Source organism: Giraffa tippelskirchi, chromosome 6 (assembly GCF_054371585.1).
Source record: "Giraffa tippelskirchi isolate mGirTip1 chromosome 6, T2T-mGirTip1v1.2.pri, whole genome shotgun sequence".
NCBI lineage: Eukaryota > Metazoa > Chordata > Mammalia > Artiodactyla > Giraffidae > Giraffa > Giraffa tippelskirchi.
In genome coordinates, this window is record NC_137280.1 from 10,650,992 (window position 1) to 10,668,266 (window position 17,275).

The 17,275-nt window shown below is 41.0% G+C and overlaps 1 protein-coding gene across 1 annotated transcript in view; it reads right to left on the bottom strand.

The window, feature by feature from the left end:
- CDH17 (cadherin 17) overlaps positions 1–17,275 on the bottom strand; it is a 101,817-nt gene that overhangs the window by 83,052 nt on the left and 1,490 nt on the right. The window lies entirely within an intron of this gene.

The window sequence follows — 17,275 nt, forward strand, 5'->3', positions numbered from 1 at the left end:
GAGAATTCCGTGGACTAATAGTCCATGGGGTCAGAAAGAGCTGGACACAACTGAGCGACTTTCACTTTGGACTTTGAAATTAATTTTCTTCTGTCTTTGGGAAGGAGGACCGTTTGGTCTTTTTCTTTGTTGATTATGAGGAAAAGAATGGAGAGAGAACTACCACAGAGCCAGTCCCAGGGGTCTCAGTGTCAATGACACATTTCTTGAGCCTGACATGGACAATGAGAACTTATTTCTCCCCATTTTTAGTCAGCTCCCTAATAAACTATTAGTCTACTATTCTTTGTGGAGAAGGAAATGGCCACCCACTCCAGTATTCTTGCCTGGAAAATTCCATGGACAGAGGAGCCTGGCGGGCTACAGTCCACAGGGTCGCAAAGAGTCAGACACAACTGAGAGACTAACACATGCACACTACTCAGTCAGCGTGTTAAAGACCACAGCCTTTCAGTTCAGTTCAGTTCAGTCGCTCAGTCGTGTCCGACTCTTTGCGACCCCATGAACCGCAGCACTCCAGGCCTCCCTGTCCATCACCAACTCCCGGAGTTTACCCAAACCCATGTCCATCGAGTCGGTGATGCCATCTAACCATCTCATCCTCTGTCGTCCCCTTCTAGTTCTTCTTCACTTTCTGCCATAAAGGTGGTGTCATCTGCATATCGGAGGTTATTGATATTTCTCCCGGCAATCTTGATTCCAGCTTGTGCTTCATCCAGCCCAATGTTTCTCATGATGTATTCTGTATATAAGTTAAATAAGCTGGGTGACAATATACAGCCTTGAAGTACTCCTTTTCCTATTTGGAACCAGTCTGTTGTTCCATGTCCAGTTCTAACTGTTGCTTCCTGATCTGCATACAGGTTTCTCAAGAGGCAGGTCAGGTGGTCTGGTATGCCCATCTCTTTCAGAATTTTCCACAGTTTATGGTGATCCACACAGTCAAAGTCTTTGGCATAGTCAATAAAGCAAATGTAGATGTTTTTCCGGAACTCTCTTACTTTTTCCATGATCCAGCGGATGTTGGCAATTTGACCTCTGGTTCCTCTGCCTTTTCTAAAACCAGCTTGAACATCTGGAAGTTCATGGTTCATGTACTATTGAAGCCTGGCTTGGAGAATTTTGAGCATTACTTTGCTAGCGTGCGAGATGAGTGCAATTGTGCGGTAGTTTGAGCATTCTTTGGCATTGCCTTTCTTTGGGATTGGAATGAAAACTGACCTTTTCCAGCCCTGCGGCCGCTGTTGAGTTTTCTATATTTGCTGGCATATTGAGTGCAGCACTTTCATAGCGTCATCTTTTAGAATTTGAAATAGCTCAACTGGAATTCCATCACCTCCACTAGCTTTGTTCGTAGTGATGCTTCCTAAGACCCATTTGACTTCACATTCCAGGATGTCTGGCTCTAGGTGAGTGATCACACCATCGTGATTATCTGGGTTGTGAAGATCTTTTTTGTCTACTTCTTCTGTGTATTCTTGCCACCTCTTCTTAATATCTTCTGCTTCTGTTAGGTCCATACCATTTCTGTCCTTTATCGAGCCCATCTTTGCATGAAATGTTCCCTTGGTATCTCTAATTTTCTTGAAGAGATCTCTAGTCTTTTCCCATTCTATTGTTTTCCTCTATTTCTTTGAATTAATCACTGAGGAAGGCTTTCTTATTTCTCCTTGCTATTCTTTGGAACTCTGTATTCAAATGGGTATATCTTTCCTTTTCTCCCTTTCTTTTCACAGCTATTTGTAAGGCTTCCTCAGACAGCCATTTTGCTTTTTTGCATTTCTTTTTCTTGGGGATGGTCTTGATCCCTGTCTCCTGTACAATGTCACAAACCTCCATCCATAGTTCATCAGGCACTCTGTCTATCAGATGTAGTGCCTTAGATCTATTTCTCACTTCCACTGTATAGTCATAAGGTATTTGATTTAGGTCATACCTGAACGGTCTAGTGGTTTTCTCCACTTTCCTCAATTTCAATCTGAATTTGGCAATAAGGAGTTCATGATCGGAGCCACTGTCAGCTCCCGGTCTTGGGGACTGGCAAATTAGGATCTGAATCCAAATTCCAATGCTATTCGTTGACTCCTATATTTATCACCAACAAGGATTTGGAACTCTTAGACTAGACCTTCCATACCTGAACCGCCTACTCTATGCTCATAACAGCAGTGGCACAATTAAGGAGTTAAAAAAACTAAGGTGCATCAGGGGTGTTTGTAGGGAGCTCTGAACTCTGCCTAAAAATGGTACCAAGATATGTAAGAATATACTGAAGGTAGAAAGAGGAGATTCCAACATCTTCCATTAATTACTTATCTAAGGAGCCTTGCAACTTTACTCTACCTGCCTTGAGAGTGTTTTGCCTTCTGCCTCCCAGCCTCACTCAGACCAGGAACTAAGAGCAATTAGCCTCATCTACCACAAGCCTAGAAGGCTTAATCAGCCTAATCTCGTGGTATTGCAAAGGCTGCTAGGAAACTAAAATTGGTGTCGTTAATAAGCAAACCAAATACAAAGGAAGCCACAGAAAGCTAAGTTCAAATTCTCATTTAAGTTTCTATTTTAAAAGCTAAAATACAGCAAATAGATGAGAAAACTTGAAATAAGTCATTAGGCATCTCAATGGACACAATTTGGACATATTTCTCACCAAATGACTTCTGAAAGTGCAGTGATAACTCTGATTTCTATTGGTAGCTGACTAGAGAGTTGCCCTGACTTTATAACCCTGCAGCAATGTCTTTATATTTGGTGAACATATAATTCTCCCTGGTAGGAACCTTGCACAGTTTTCAAATGTAGCCCATGTGATTGCTCCAGAAGTTGTTTTGCCACCCAATGTGTTCAGCCCTGAATTTAGGGATGGTCCCCAATTCCTGCTAAACTATTTAGTCTGATCATGAAGCAGTTACTTTGTCTTTTTTCCATTTATTTGTTTACCTGTGCTTTCTTCTCCTCCCCCCCAGCCTCCCGGCACCCCCCCCAAACTTTCAGTCCGTCCGTCGCACTCCACCTTCCCCTTGGCAACCACAAGACTATTGTCTTGTCTGTGAGTTTGCTTCTGTTTCGTAGATGAGTTCATTTGTGTCATATTTTAGAATCCACATGTAAGTGGATACCACTTTGCCTTTTTCTGAATTACTTTTAAATGATGATGATGTCTATTTAGCAAGTATTTATTCTTTGCCAGATGCTGGGCAAAGTGCTTGGCTTATCTTATCTCTAAATGTATGCAAGCCTGAAAGGTAGATCACAGTCTCCAACCCCAATTACAGAAACTGAGGTTCAGGGAAGTCAAATACCTTGTTCATAGACACATAATTGGTGGTTACAGAGCTAAGATTTGGATTCAGATGACTCAGGATCTTTGTCACTGTGAACACTGCTCCTGATTTATAGAGATGTCCTAGTCACAGCTTCTACCCTGGACACCAGGACCACATCCTTTCTCCTATTACTTGGCGTTGAGTGGCTCAACCGATCAGAAGAGGCCTTAGTATACAATTAACTGTTTCAGATAGTCAAAAAAATTTCTGAAGAACTTACATCAAAACCAAAATTGTTGCTTTGGGCAAACTCACTAATGTTGAAGTAGGCAACGTTAAACCAGCTCTGTTTATTCATCTACTTCTATACTCCCTCCAGGACATATTTATATGAATTCATCCAGCCTGTTCTGTCCAAATGCCATCTTCTCCATTTCAGAAGCTTACTAAGGTTCTGCTGAGGTTGAGGAAGGTGGTAACCATTCTTAGCATTTTCCAGGCTAAAAGCATGCCAGCCATTCTGTGAGGAGAGGAACTCCAGGGTCATGAGAAAAAGATTCTCTTACAGATGTCTTTCAGCAAACAAATGAAGTGACAATGATATAATTTGAATGTTGTGTGTGTGTGTGTGTGTGTGTGTGTGTGTTAATCGCTCAGTCGTGTCTGACTCTTTGCGATCCCACGGACTGTGGCCTGCCGGGCTTCTCTGTCCATGGAATTCTCCAGGCAAGAACACTGGAGTGGGTTGCCATTCCCTTCTCCAGAGGAACTTCCCAACCCAGGGATCGAACCCTGGTCTCCTGCATTGCAGGCAGGTTCTTTACCGTTTGAGCTACAGGGAAGTCCTGTATGTTTGAATTTGAATGTAACCATTTTACACATGCCTAGTGAAATAATGCATCTAGGTAAAGACTAGACTGCCCCATCACAGGCTGGCAAACTGGTCACTAGATGCCCTCTGGTAGAAGTATGCAATACCATTTGTACAGGATTATTGCTGGGAAAATGTACCTGAATCAGATCAAACCTCAGTTCTAGAGTGTACATCCAACAACATAATATCTTTTTGCATTGACTGTATAAAAGATGTACATTCACTATAAGGGTATCTCTTACATCCACCATTGATAAAAGCAAAGGAGATAACACGAAAAAGTAACTTAGTAAAAAGGCTTTTCCACCGGAATTTAAATTAATGAGGTCCATCTAGGATAATCTTTCTGCTGGTGATTAATTTGATTCAAGGATTGGTGTAGAAGGCCCACAGGAATATCTGTAGTCTATGGTTGGATACCAAATGCTTCAGTCAGTCTGTGTGTGTGTGTGACCTGAATTCTCTTATTGGTAACATTTTGCAGTGGAAAAATTTAAACATAAACAGATGTAGAGAGATTAATGTAATGAACACATGTACCAACCTCCAGCTTCAGCAGTGAACAGCTCATGTCCAGCTCTGTTCCATCTGTGCTTCTCTTGAAACACATGACCTGATCCCTCACCCTAGAGCATTTAAACTGACTTCTTAGGAAAAAAAGAAATAGTGGTCTTGCCTGGACCACTGGTCAACTCTGCTAGAGGTCAAAGGGTCCTGCATCAACTGGACTCAAAGCCAAGCTTCTCAATTCATAAAATTACATCAGCTTTTCTCTCTACCTGACTGGCATCCAACGAACAGAAGCTCTTCTACTTTTGAACTGGTTGGGCTCTTGGAGGCTTTTTCCAAATCTGTTTGTGCTAGGGTCTTAAGGGGCACCATGCAAGTTACTCTTAACATCACTTATTTGTGGTAGACAATTTTGAGGAACTTTTGCTCTCTGAACCACAGAAGTTCATGAGTTGAAAAAATGACTTATAGCTGACTCCAATCAACAACTGAGAGGAACTGACTTTCAGGCTCTAACCAAACAGCTGAGTCTTTGCTTGACTGCTGCTACCCAGAACACTGCTATATTTAAAATGGTTAATCAACTAGGACCTACTGTAGACCACATGGAACTCTGCTCAAAGTCATGTGGCAGCCCAGATGGGAGGGGAGTTTGGGGAAGAAGGGATATATCTATATGCATGGCTGAGTCCCTTCACTGTTCACCTGAAACTGTCACAACATTGCTTATTAATTGCTGCTGCTGCTGCCAAGTCTCTTCAGTCGTGTCCAACTCTGTGCAACCCTATAGACAGCAGCCCACCAGGCTCCACCATCCCTGGGTTCTCCAGGCAAGAACACTGGAGTGGGTTGCCATTTCCTTCTCCAATGCATGAAAGTGAAAAATGAAAGTGAAGTCGTTCAGTCGTGTCCAACTCTTCACAACCCCATGTACTGCAGCCTACCAGGCTCTTCCCCCCATGGGATTTTCCAGGCAAGAGTACTGGAGTGGCTTGCCATTGCCTTCTCTGGCTTATTAACTGGCTATACCTCAATACAAAATAAAAAGTTTAAAAGAAAATAAGTAAAACCAAAAGAAAGTATATATATTTAATAGTATGCTACCATCACTCATCTAGGAATCAGAAGTCAAGTGGGCCTTAGGAAGCATCACTATGAACAAATTTAGTGGAGGTGATGGAATTCCAGCTGAGCTATTTCAAGTCCTAAAAGATGATGCTGTTAAAGTGCTGCACTTAATATGCTAGCAAAATTGGAAACCTCAGCAGTGGCCAAAGGACTGGAAAAGGTCCGTTTTCATTCCAATCTCAAAGAAAGGCAATGCCAAAGAATGTTCCAACTACCGCACAATTGCACTCTTTTCACAAGCTCAAAGTAATGCTCAAAATTCTCCAAATCAGGCTTCAACAGTACGTGAACCATGAACTTCCAGATGTTCAAGTTGGATTTAGAAAAGGCACAGGAACCAGAGATCAAATTGTCAACATCTGTTGGATCATCAAAAGAGCAAGAGAGTTCCAGGAAAACATCTACATCTGCTTTATTGACTATGCCAAAGCCTCTGACTGCATGGATCACAACAAACTGTGGAAAATTCTAAAGAGATGGGAATACCAGACCACCTTTCCTGCCTCCTGAGAAATCTGTATGCAAGTCAAGAAGCAGTAGTTTGAAACGGACATGGAACAATGGACTGGTTCCAAATTGGGAAAGGAGTACTTCAAGGCTGTATATTGTCACCCTGCTTATTTAACTTATATGCAGAGTACATCATGAGAAATGCTGGGCTGGATGAAGCACAAGCTGGAATCAAGATTGCCGGGAGAAATATCAATAACCTCAGATATGCAGCTGACACCACACTTATGGCAGAAAGTGAAGAAAAACTAAAGGGCCTCTTGATGAAAGCGAAAGAGGAGAGTGAAAAAGTTGGCTTAAAGCTCAACATTCAGAAAACTAAGATCATGGCATCTGGTCCCATCACTTCATGGTAAATAGATGGGGAAACAGTGGAAACAGTGGCTGACTTTATTTTGTGGGGCTCCAAAGTCACTGCAGATGGTGACTGCAGCCATGAAATTAAAAGATGCTTACTCCTTGGAAGGAAAGTTATGACCAACCTAGATAGCATATTTAAAAGCAGAGACATTACTTTGCCAACAAAAGTCCATCTAGTCAAGGCTATGGTTTTTCCAGTGGTCATGTATGGATGTGAGAGTTGGACTATAAAGAAAGCTGAGCGCTGCAGAATTGATGCTTTTGAACTGTGGTGTTGGAGAAGACTCTTGAGAGTCCCTTGGACTGCAAGGAGATCCAATCAATCCATCCTAAAAGAGATCAATCCTGGGTGTTCACTGGAAGGACTGATGCTGAAGCTGAAACTCCAATACTTTGGCCACCTGATACGAAGAGCTAACTCATTGGAAAAGACCCTGATGCTGGAAAATATTGAAGGCAGGAGGAGACGGGAACGACAGAGGATGAGATGGTTGGATCGCATCACTGACTCGATGGACATAAATTTGAGCAAGCTCCAGGAGTTAGTGATGGACAGGGAGGCCTGGCATGCTGCAGTCCATGGGGTCACAAAGAGTCAGACACAACTAAGTGCCTAAACTGAACTGAACTGAACAATTTATCTAATATTGAAGAAGGGGAAGATACAATTTCATATATTTGTGTATATATATATATAATTATGCACATATATAAACACATACAGTTATGCATTTACTTATACTTTAGAAAATAGAAGGATAAAGCACATTTGTTTAATAGTTATCATAGGGGAAGCTAGAGATCAAAGTGGAGAGAATAAGAACAGAAGCTAGAACTTCTCTGAATATAACTGACTGTATAGATTGACATTAGAACCATGCAAATTCTTTACATAACTACAAAATAACCTTAGGTCAAAATTAAAAGAAAGCCACTCTTAAATGGAAAGCAAATGAAACAAACAAACTTCGCTGTGTATTGAATGAGAAGCATAGCCTGAGAGGAAATAATTCAAATGATTTAAAAACAGCAATATCACTGTGAACACTGGTAGGTTAGATCCTAAGGACAACAATCACCTTAAAAATATTAAACTGTTTTCAGAAATCATTCTTTTAGTAATGATATTAATATTATCATTCTGAAACACAGATAGCAAAGCCAAAGTAATTATATTAATATTGCTTGGAATCAAGATTTTAGGCAGAAGAGCGAAAATATACAAATACAAAATCAAAGAAGTTAAATAGAAGTCCTGCAATAGTAAGTCCAAATTCAAAATTTTAGCAGGAACTCATGATGTATTTTCTCCTAAATAATTTTTATTACTCTGTCCACTGAAACAGCCTAGAAACAATGACCAGCTCATAAGCAATGAGAAGCCCTAAAGCCAGCTTGTGATCTTTAAACATCATTTCTCACAAAAGGAGCTAAGTCTCCTTGAAGAAATTGCTGATTCTTGGTCTGGAGCAGGACATATACAAAATGTACCTAGAACATTTGTCATAATGGACAGCAAAGAAGTTATCAAAACCTGCTGGAGTTGTATTCAAAGAATTCAGCAAACAGAAAGAGGCTCTGAGAGGCAAAAGATGGAAATTTTTGAAAACCAATGAGAATAATGACTGAAATGAACTGAAACACATCAAATATGTTAAAATCCATGAGGCTGTGATTATACTCAACAACAAAAACTCATTGATCACCCTTGGAGGACGACTGAGAACCAAGTCATCATTCTGAACAGATAAGAATAAAGGCTTTAACCTGCCCTTACTGTGCAAACTGTATCTTGGGGTAACCAAAGAGTTTTAAGGGAAAGTTTCTCTTTACAGAAGACTTTCATCAAATAAATAAGGAATGATAGAATTAGACTACTATCATTTTGCAACCCCTAGTGAAAAATGAATCTATCAAAGATGATGAACTACAGCAAACAGACAACATGTCTCATCACTGCCCCCTGAGCTAAGTGTGCTTATGAAGATATCTTGATAGAAAACTGTATCTAAACCAGATCAAACTTTCCATTCTCGACTGTAGGTCTAAAGAATTAGTCTCCAGGAAAGGCTGGTGAGAGGAACAAGTTACCAATGAAATGACACTCAGGGTTGCAAAAGAGAAAATGCGAAATACTATAGGACAGATGACTCTGTTCCTTCCATGTATAAATTGAAAAGGAAAAAAGATTAAACAGTTATAGATTAAAAGAAAGTTAAAAGAAGGCATGGATCAATTCTCTGTTGTGGTTTTGTTTTTTCCTTTTTGGGAGATTTTAGCTCCCCAACCAGGGAACGAACCCAGGTCAGTGAGAGTTCAGAGTCCTAACCACTGGACTGCCAGGGAATTCCCCAAACCAATTCTTTAAAAAAAAAATTATATAAATAGGTAAATTCCATTTTGGGGTGTGAAAATGGTTATGTGGTTTCAGTTCTTTAAGGGTTCTTATTTAGCGATATGTATAAAATTATGGATGAAGTGATTTGCTGTCTCAGATTTGCTTCGTAAGAATCCATTCTGGTTGTAGGGGAAGGTTGTGTGGTATAGGGCAGCAGAAGTGAAACAAGACTAGGCACAAGCTAAGTGCCAAAGCAATTGGGCAATGATGGCACATGGGAGTTTATTACATTATTCTATTTTTGTTGATTTTGACATGTTCTATTAGTAAACTTTAAAATGAGAACACTTCAGTCACACACACACACGCACACTCTGACTTTCCCTAACTTCTTGTTCTTGTTTTGAGCTAAGGATCTGGGTCAATAAGGGGTGAGTGGTGTTTTTTTGGTTCAAACCATCAAGGCGTTTATTTCTTTAGAGACAGTGTTGAGCACATTCTCAACTGAACAGTTTCCAGAGAAGGGACTGTCCCACCATAACGCCATGTGCTGGTCCTCTAATTTCACATTCTGAATCTGGCCTCTCAGAAAATGTAAAGGAAGGCTCCTGAACTGGAAGGTAAATTTGGAGTTCAGAGCACTACAATATTAGTATTGAAACATAAGAACTGTTCTCCTTTGTTAGCATCTCAAGGATATAAGGATCTCGGCCAGTGGGCGCAGAGTGAAACAGAAGTAGCCCACTTGTAGACACAGGAGCCTGTGACCTGGAAGCAAAAGGGGTGTAGAAGGAAGGGGCACATTGTCCAACTTGAGGTTAGGTCTCAGTCATCTGCAGGTATCGTGGGGGTGTCTTTAGCTTTCCACAGCGTGATTTGAGATTCTGTGTCTCCAATGGTCAGAGAAATCTGAGCCGATGGCAGGGTTACAAGCAATTAGATCCACTGATTCACTGCCATTCATGAATTATCATTCCAGACCATGTACTAAGCCTCTTATATTAATTTCCTCAGTGAATCGTTCCAGTCTCCCCTCTCCCATGGCACAGGCATTACCACCACAATTTTACAGGTAAGAAAAAGGAGGTTCAGAGAGGTTGAGTTATTCTCTCAGGGTCACACAGCCAGCAAGTGACTTCATTTGTCGTCTAACTTAGGAAATTCCACCTTCAAAAGCCTTCCCCCACTGTCTGGGTTTGGCAAGCCACAGGTGGCATTTTGTGGGCACCAATGCCCAGAGCATTTCCTGGGTGAAAATCCTGCCCACTGAAATAAGGTCAACAGCACCATCAGGGAAAGGATGAATACCTGTTACCAAAGGCAGATGAGTTCAGAAGACAACTGATGTCTCTGTCGCTTATCTGGGCAGCAAATCCAGGACAAAAACATCCAGAAAACCCGGCAGGGGCTAGTGGGCACTGAGGAGGGAGAAAGTATAGTTCACAGCTCCTTTTCCCATCACCTTCCATCACTTTTAAATGAATTGACCACAAATGATATTTTTATGGACACATGCAGCCCCTCGTCCCTCGTGGCAAGTAATGCAGTAAAGGCTTAGTGTCCTATTGATTAGAAAGTAGTGCGCTGCCGTGTGTGAACAGACAGCCTGTGGAAGCTGCTGTATAGCACACAGAACTCAGCCCGGTGCCCGGTGGTGACCTAGATGTGTGGGGATGGGAGCAGGCTAGTAGAGGAGTCTAACAGGGAAGAGACATGTGTATACATATAGCTGATTCATTTCATTGTACAGCAGAAACTAACACACTATTGTAAGCAACTATACTCCAATTTTTTAAAAAACAGAAAGTAGTGATACATACAGTGAGAACTGATGACTGTGAAGATGACCCAGAGGCAGCGAGATAGCCTCAAGAGGTTTATGACCCACCAAAACGCTATTACATTCCAGAGGCAGAGCATTCAATATATCCTATTGAATTAAATTTATCTGACAACTGTTCAGCCGCATATGGTTATGTGAAATCTATATAACCAGAATCCTTGATTACCCAGAATAAATACGCTCTCTGACCATGCTGGCTTTTCTAACATTGGATAATGATAAATCCAACCTCCACCGTACATAGTTATCCTGCCACATGAAGAGTTGAAGACAGATAAAACTGAACTGGAATGAATCTGGTAGAAAATAACCAAGAAATTGTCCTTTCAAAAAGTATCATTTAGGACTTCCCTGGAGGTGCAGTGGTTAGGAATCTGCCTGTCAATGTAAGAGACACGGTTTTGATCCCTGTTCCAGAAAGATCCTACACATCTCAGGGCAACTAAGCCCACGTGCCACAACTACTGAAGCCCGAGTGTCCTAGAGCCTCTAGTGTCCTAGGGCTCAGCAACAAGAGCAGCCCCCTAGATGAGAATTCACACACAACTAGGGCAGCCCTCACTCACTGCAACTAGAGAAAGCCCACACATAGCAGCAAAGTCCCAGCACAGTCAAAACTTAAAAATAAATACATAAAATTTTTAAAAAATGTATCATTTGTAGGGAGAAATTCAACACTAAAATTTAGGGGCCTGCAGTGATTCTCCAGTACATTTGGGAAGGCCGCCCACCACTATTATCATATTTAAGGAAATAATACATGTAAATTCTTGTATATGCCCAATAATTGGTAACGGCTTCTGTGTGTTGGGCTTCACTATGTGTTGTGGCTCAGCTGGTAAAGAATCCGCCTGCAATGCAGGAGACCTGGGTTTGATCCCTGGGTTGAGAAGATCCCCTGGAGAAGGGAAAGGCTACCCACTCCAGTATTCTGACCTGGAGAATTCCATGGACCATGTAGTCCTTGGGGTCATAGAGTTGGAACGGACTGAGCGACTTTCACTTTTATTTTCTTTCTATGAGTCAGCTATTGTTATTACTATCATAATTATTAAAAGGATCCTTGCTTTGCAGGACCTTATAATAGAACTACGTTGATGGAAACTGTCTTGTATTGTCCTTTATTTTGTCTTCAGAAGAGGAGTGGGTGTGTGTCTTTGGTCTCAGTTTGAGTTAAGATTCCCTTGAACATAGTAGAATCTAATAATCACCATCATATTCCCTGTTTTATGCTTTTAACTTATTCCAAATAAGAAAATAATGAAAAGCAGGCACCAGACAAAAACACCACAGTGTTTCTAAAATCCAGAACCATTGTGAATAAAAGTGTGATGAGCAGGTTTGTCAAGTGAAGTCCCTCAGACGATATAAGCCAGCAGAGAATGCTGATACTCTTCTTGTCTCACCAGAATCAGTCAGGGTTCTCCAAGGAAGTAGAACCAATAGAAAGACTTCTTTAAAAAAAAAAAACTGGCTTGTGCAATTATGGCTCTGGCAAATCCAAAATCTGCAAGGTGGGTCAGCATGCTGGAGAATCAGGAAGAGCTAATGTTGCAGTTCAAGTCTAAAGGCCATTGACTGACAGAATTCATGCTTGACCCCGGGGGAACCAGTCTTGTTTTATTCAGGCCTTCAACTGATTGGGTAAGGCTCACCACACTAGGGAAAGCAATCTTTATTCAAGCCCACTGATTTAAATTTTAATTGCATCACAAAACAATCTCACAGAAGCACATATGTTTGACAACATATCTGGGCAGCATGGCCCAGCCAAATTGTCCCTTAACTCTCACAATCTCTCTTATACACACACACACACACACACACACACACACACACACACACTTGATCATGATTCATCACAAAGTAAGGAAGGAAGTAACTAGGTCATAATGCCAAGCACCAGGGGTCTTCTGGAGCCCTCCAAAGAGGCTACTTGTCTGATGAGACCATCAGCATATCAATTTCAAGATATGATTTTTTTTTTCTTCTTTCATGAGAAAAATAATCCATTGATTCAGAAAACAGGCACTATTTATCTAAGATGCTTTTTTTTTTAGCACCTCCGAGGAAAATATTGCTATATCCCCATTTCACAAACTCTTCAGTTAAGTGACTTTCCCCAGCATCCATCAGCTAATAGAAGAACCTAAATTTGAACACAGGTCTTCAGCCTCCACATGGCTTGTGATTTCTCTTCATGCTGCCCAAGAGGTAAGGGGAGAAAGAAGATCAGAAAAATGCTTCTAACAGAAGAAACCTGTGATGGTAAGTGTTCAATATTCCATGCTGTTCCCTCACTTCATCTCTGTTTAGGGGTCTTATGGGGAGGAATACTCACTCAGGTAAACAACCAAGCCTGTAGACTGCAACCCATACCTCCTCTTCTAAAGGGATTTGGGGATGCCTTTGGCAGCAAGACATGCCCATATTTCCAGTCCATTACACCCTCTTGACAATTGTCAGTTGCAGATTCTTACTGAGGCCCTGGAAAGGCTCTCATCCAGGCCATCTGCCTGGCCTCTTATCTCTGCCAGCCCCAAATTTAGACTAACGGTTGCTCATAGTTTGTGGCAGAGCTATTCCAAAGAACTGCTTGCTCAGAGGCAGGCAGCCGGTGGCAAGGCTGCACTTTGATCTCTTGCTAGCCCCTTCTAGAGCCTGGGTCACCTATATCAGGGCCTCACCTGTCTTCAGCTCATGCTCAGAATCACCCTTGTTTGTGGCTGGGTGTTTTGAGTGTGGAAACACTGAGTTGGAGTTATGTAACAGGAGGATAGTAATAGAATCGTGGTGTGCCGTTCGCTTATAAAAATTTGTGTTGGACCAAGGGGGATGGGGAGTGGGACTAAATTGCGAGATCAGAATTGACATATACGCACTGCTATGTATAAAATGGGCTTCTCTGGTGGCTCAGACAGTAAAGAATCTGCCTGCAATGCAGAAGATCCGGATTTGATCCCTGGGTCAGGAAAATCCCCTGGAGAAGGGAATAGCAACCCATTCCAGTATTCTTGCCTGGACAATTCCATGGACAGAGGAGTCTGATGGGCTACCATCCCATGGGGTCATAAAGAGTTGGACATGACTGAGCAACTAACACTGTCATTTACATTTACATATATAAAACAGATAACCAATAAGGGCCTACCTTATAGAATAAGCACCTCTACTCAATACTCTGTAATGACCTATATGGGAAAATAATCTAAAAAAGAGTCAGTATATGTTTATGTATAACCAATTCACTTTGCTGTACAGCAGAAACTAACACAATATTTTAAATCAACTCTGATGGCTCAGCGGGTAAAGAATCCACCTGCCATGCAGGAGACAAAGGAGATGAGACACAGGTTTAATTACTAGGTCAAGAAGATACCCTGGAGGAGGAAATGACAACCCATTCCAGTATTCTTGCCTGAAAAATCCCACGGAAAGGGTAGCCTGGTGGGCTATAATCCAAAGGGTCACAAAGAGTTGGACACGACTGTGTGAGTAAGCACACATACTCCAGTAAAAATCAATTTTTAAAACAAGTTTGTGTTGGTATTTGGGCTAGGAAAGCAGTCTCTCTCTGTATTCTCCCTGTGGCCCCCAGATAACCGTATTCCTGCTTTAGTTCAGTGCCTGGTCTCCAGAAGGACCAGGAGTAAGAGGCAGAGTGTTTGGTAGAGTCATGAGCTTGCTGGGTGCAGATATGAAAATAAAACACCCGTCTGTGGAGTGTGACCAACAGCCACATCCAGAGCAAGCGGATCTGCCGTGGCCACCTTCTGGTGGGATGAAACAGGAGATCCTGCCTTCTCCCCCACTGTTGCTGCAACAGTAGGCCAGTGCACATTTGCCAAAGCTCTGCAAATCATGACTTATGTGAAAAACAATGCAAGAGCAGTCGGTCTAAGCCAAGGCAATCACGGGCAAGTGGTAAATTTAAGTCGACAAGAGGTAATCCTAGTCTGATGCAAAGATAATAACCAGAAACCAGGAACACGGTTGCCTTAATTCAAAAAATGTGTTATTAGCAATAAGGCAATAATTCAGAGAGGATTCATATTAAGAGAATCCTGCACTGGGAAGAAGACAGCAAGGCATTAATTCATTCGGATCTCAAAACAACTTTATGAAGCAGGAATATATCATTAACACTATTTTCTCGATAAGGAAATAGGCCCAGAGAAGTTAAGTAAACTTATACAAAGTAAGACAACTAATGACATGATACTATCAGGATAGGAAACCAGGAAGTATGACTCCCAAGTCTAAAGACTTAACCACTCTACTTACATGGCACCCTAATTTTGTAATTTTTTTATGCCTATGAGACATTAATAAGGCTGTTGAGATTTTCCTTTTCTTTTCCCCCATCTCATTTTGCATAAAAATTCACATACATTTGTGTATCATATAGAAAATAATAAAATTGCATATTTTCTAAATATTTTATAATTTGGACTTCTTTCCAGCAAATAAGATCTTGTCTGTGCCCTTTCTTTCAGAATTTTCCATATATGTGACTTGTACCGGGCTGGCAAAGTTTTAAGCCAAATTAGTTTTTTGAAACATGAGATCACAGTGCTCATTTACCCTATACTACGTTACTTCTTTCAGCTCATGTTGAGTTTTAGCTTCTTTCAAGAATGATTCCATTGTATCAGAAATTAAAACCTTAAATTAAGCTCTAATTTATTTTCACATATCAATGAATAAGGTGAGAGGAAACTGAAGATTTGGGTTTCCTGATTTTCAGGTTTTGTAAAGAATTTTTTTCCCTTTAGGGTCTTCCTAAAATCATACTGTGGAGCTAATCTCATTCTGCCTCTTCAGAAAGGGGAATAGAAATTTTATAGAAAAAATTTTAAGTCACTCCAATGGCTTTAAACTGTCCTTGTATTGCCACAGGTTAGCTGTATGGTGACCTAACTTTTAATTTAGCTGCAGTAACATTGTAATTTCTTGAAGCTTCAGTTTTCTCAGCTACAAAATGGAGACAACATTCCCTGTTTTCTAAAGCTGTGAGATACAATTGAAGTAGTAAAGATGAAGAGCCAACACAAGCCTGGCACAAGAAAGGACACAGTAACAGTTAAAATCCCGCTAGTCTGAGCTCTACCAGTCACCAGCTATGTGACTCTAGATAAGCTTGATTCTTTTTCCTTTATGTGGGTCTAGACATCAAAGAGTCCCGCTGACTCTCTTTGTGATTCCATGATGTCCTCTGTCTTACCCACCACTCCCTCAGTGTGCCGGCTGCACCCCACCACCCAGGCTGGCACTCAGACCTGGTCCAGGCTCCTAGAAGATTCTAGCATCCTCGTTCACATCTATTATCTCCAGGACATCTGAACTGCACTAAAGGTGCTAATTATGCACTCCTCAAGTAAACTCCTCAAGTAATTGCACAAGTTTGAAGTTGCCTCCATTAAAATGAATGTTTGGGCTGAAGAAAACTTCAGCCTAGAAAAGAAAGAAGATTCCCAAGTTTGCCAGAGAATTTCCTTAATGCCATGACTAATCTAGACTTGGCAGAGCCGAGAGATTCCCCAAGCAAGCTCTCTTCTGTACCTTCCCAATCCCAGCACGCTCCAGTGAAACTGCACCATCACTTCTTCCCATCCATTGTCATCATATTTTATTTGGAAACAAACTGGTCCAAAGAGAAAACTGTGTTTGGTTAAAAAAAAAAAAAATGGGGAGCTGAAAGAATAAAACAATAATTACTTAGTACCCACCATTTATTGAACACCTACTCTGTGTTGAAGGTCAATCATTAAGACCTTTAACCCCCACAACAATCCTGGAGGTAAGTAGATATTAATGAACTAATAATTTTAATTATGTTTATTTTACAAATGAGGAAACTGAGCCAGAGAGAGAAGTGGTCTGACTTCAGAAACCAGATTCCCTACCACCACACTGTCTTATCCTTGATGGCAATAGTAACAGTGAAAATAGCTCATATTTAGTGAGTACCTTCAATGCACTGGACACTACACAGTGTAACATAAAGAGGGAATTTGCTCATTAAAAAAAAAAAAAAAAAAAAAACAGCTTCTAAGATGCCCATATTTTAAAGAAGGAGCAAAATTCATCTCAGAGATACATGGTGCTTTTGTTTATTCCAGTGGTTTTCAACCTTAGCTACATCTTAGAACCACCTGGAGAGAATTTTTTAAACACCAACATCCAAAACTTAGCCCAGACCTGGGGGTGGGACCAAAGACATCAGTAATTTTTTAAGGCTTTGCAGGTGATTCTGATGCCCAGGTTGAGAACCAGCGGTATACTTTAATCAATACACAGGATCACTTTTTGGTGAGAATGTGACTGGAAAGGAAAACACTGTCAATAAAGAAAAATAAACATTCTGCATAATAAAGTTACAGGAAATAAGAGTCTTCTTCAAATCAGAAGAGGGATTTGAAGAGGGAGAAATGATCTCTTTGGAA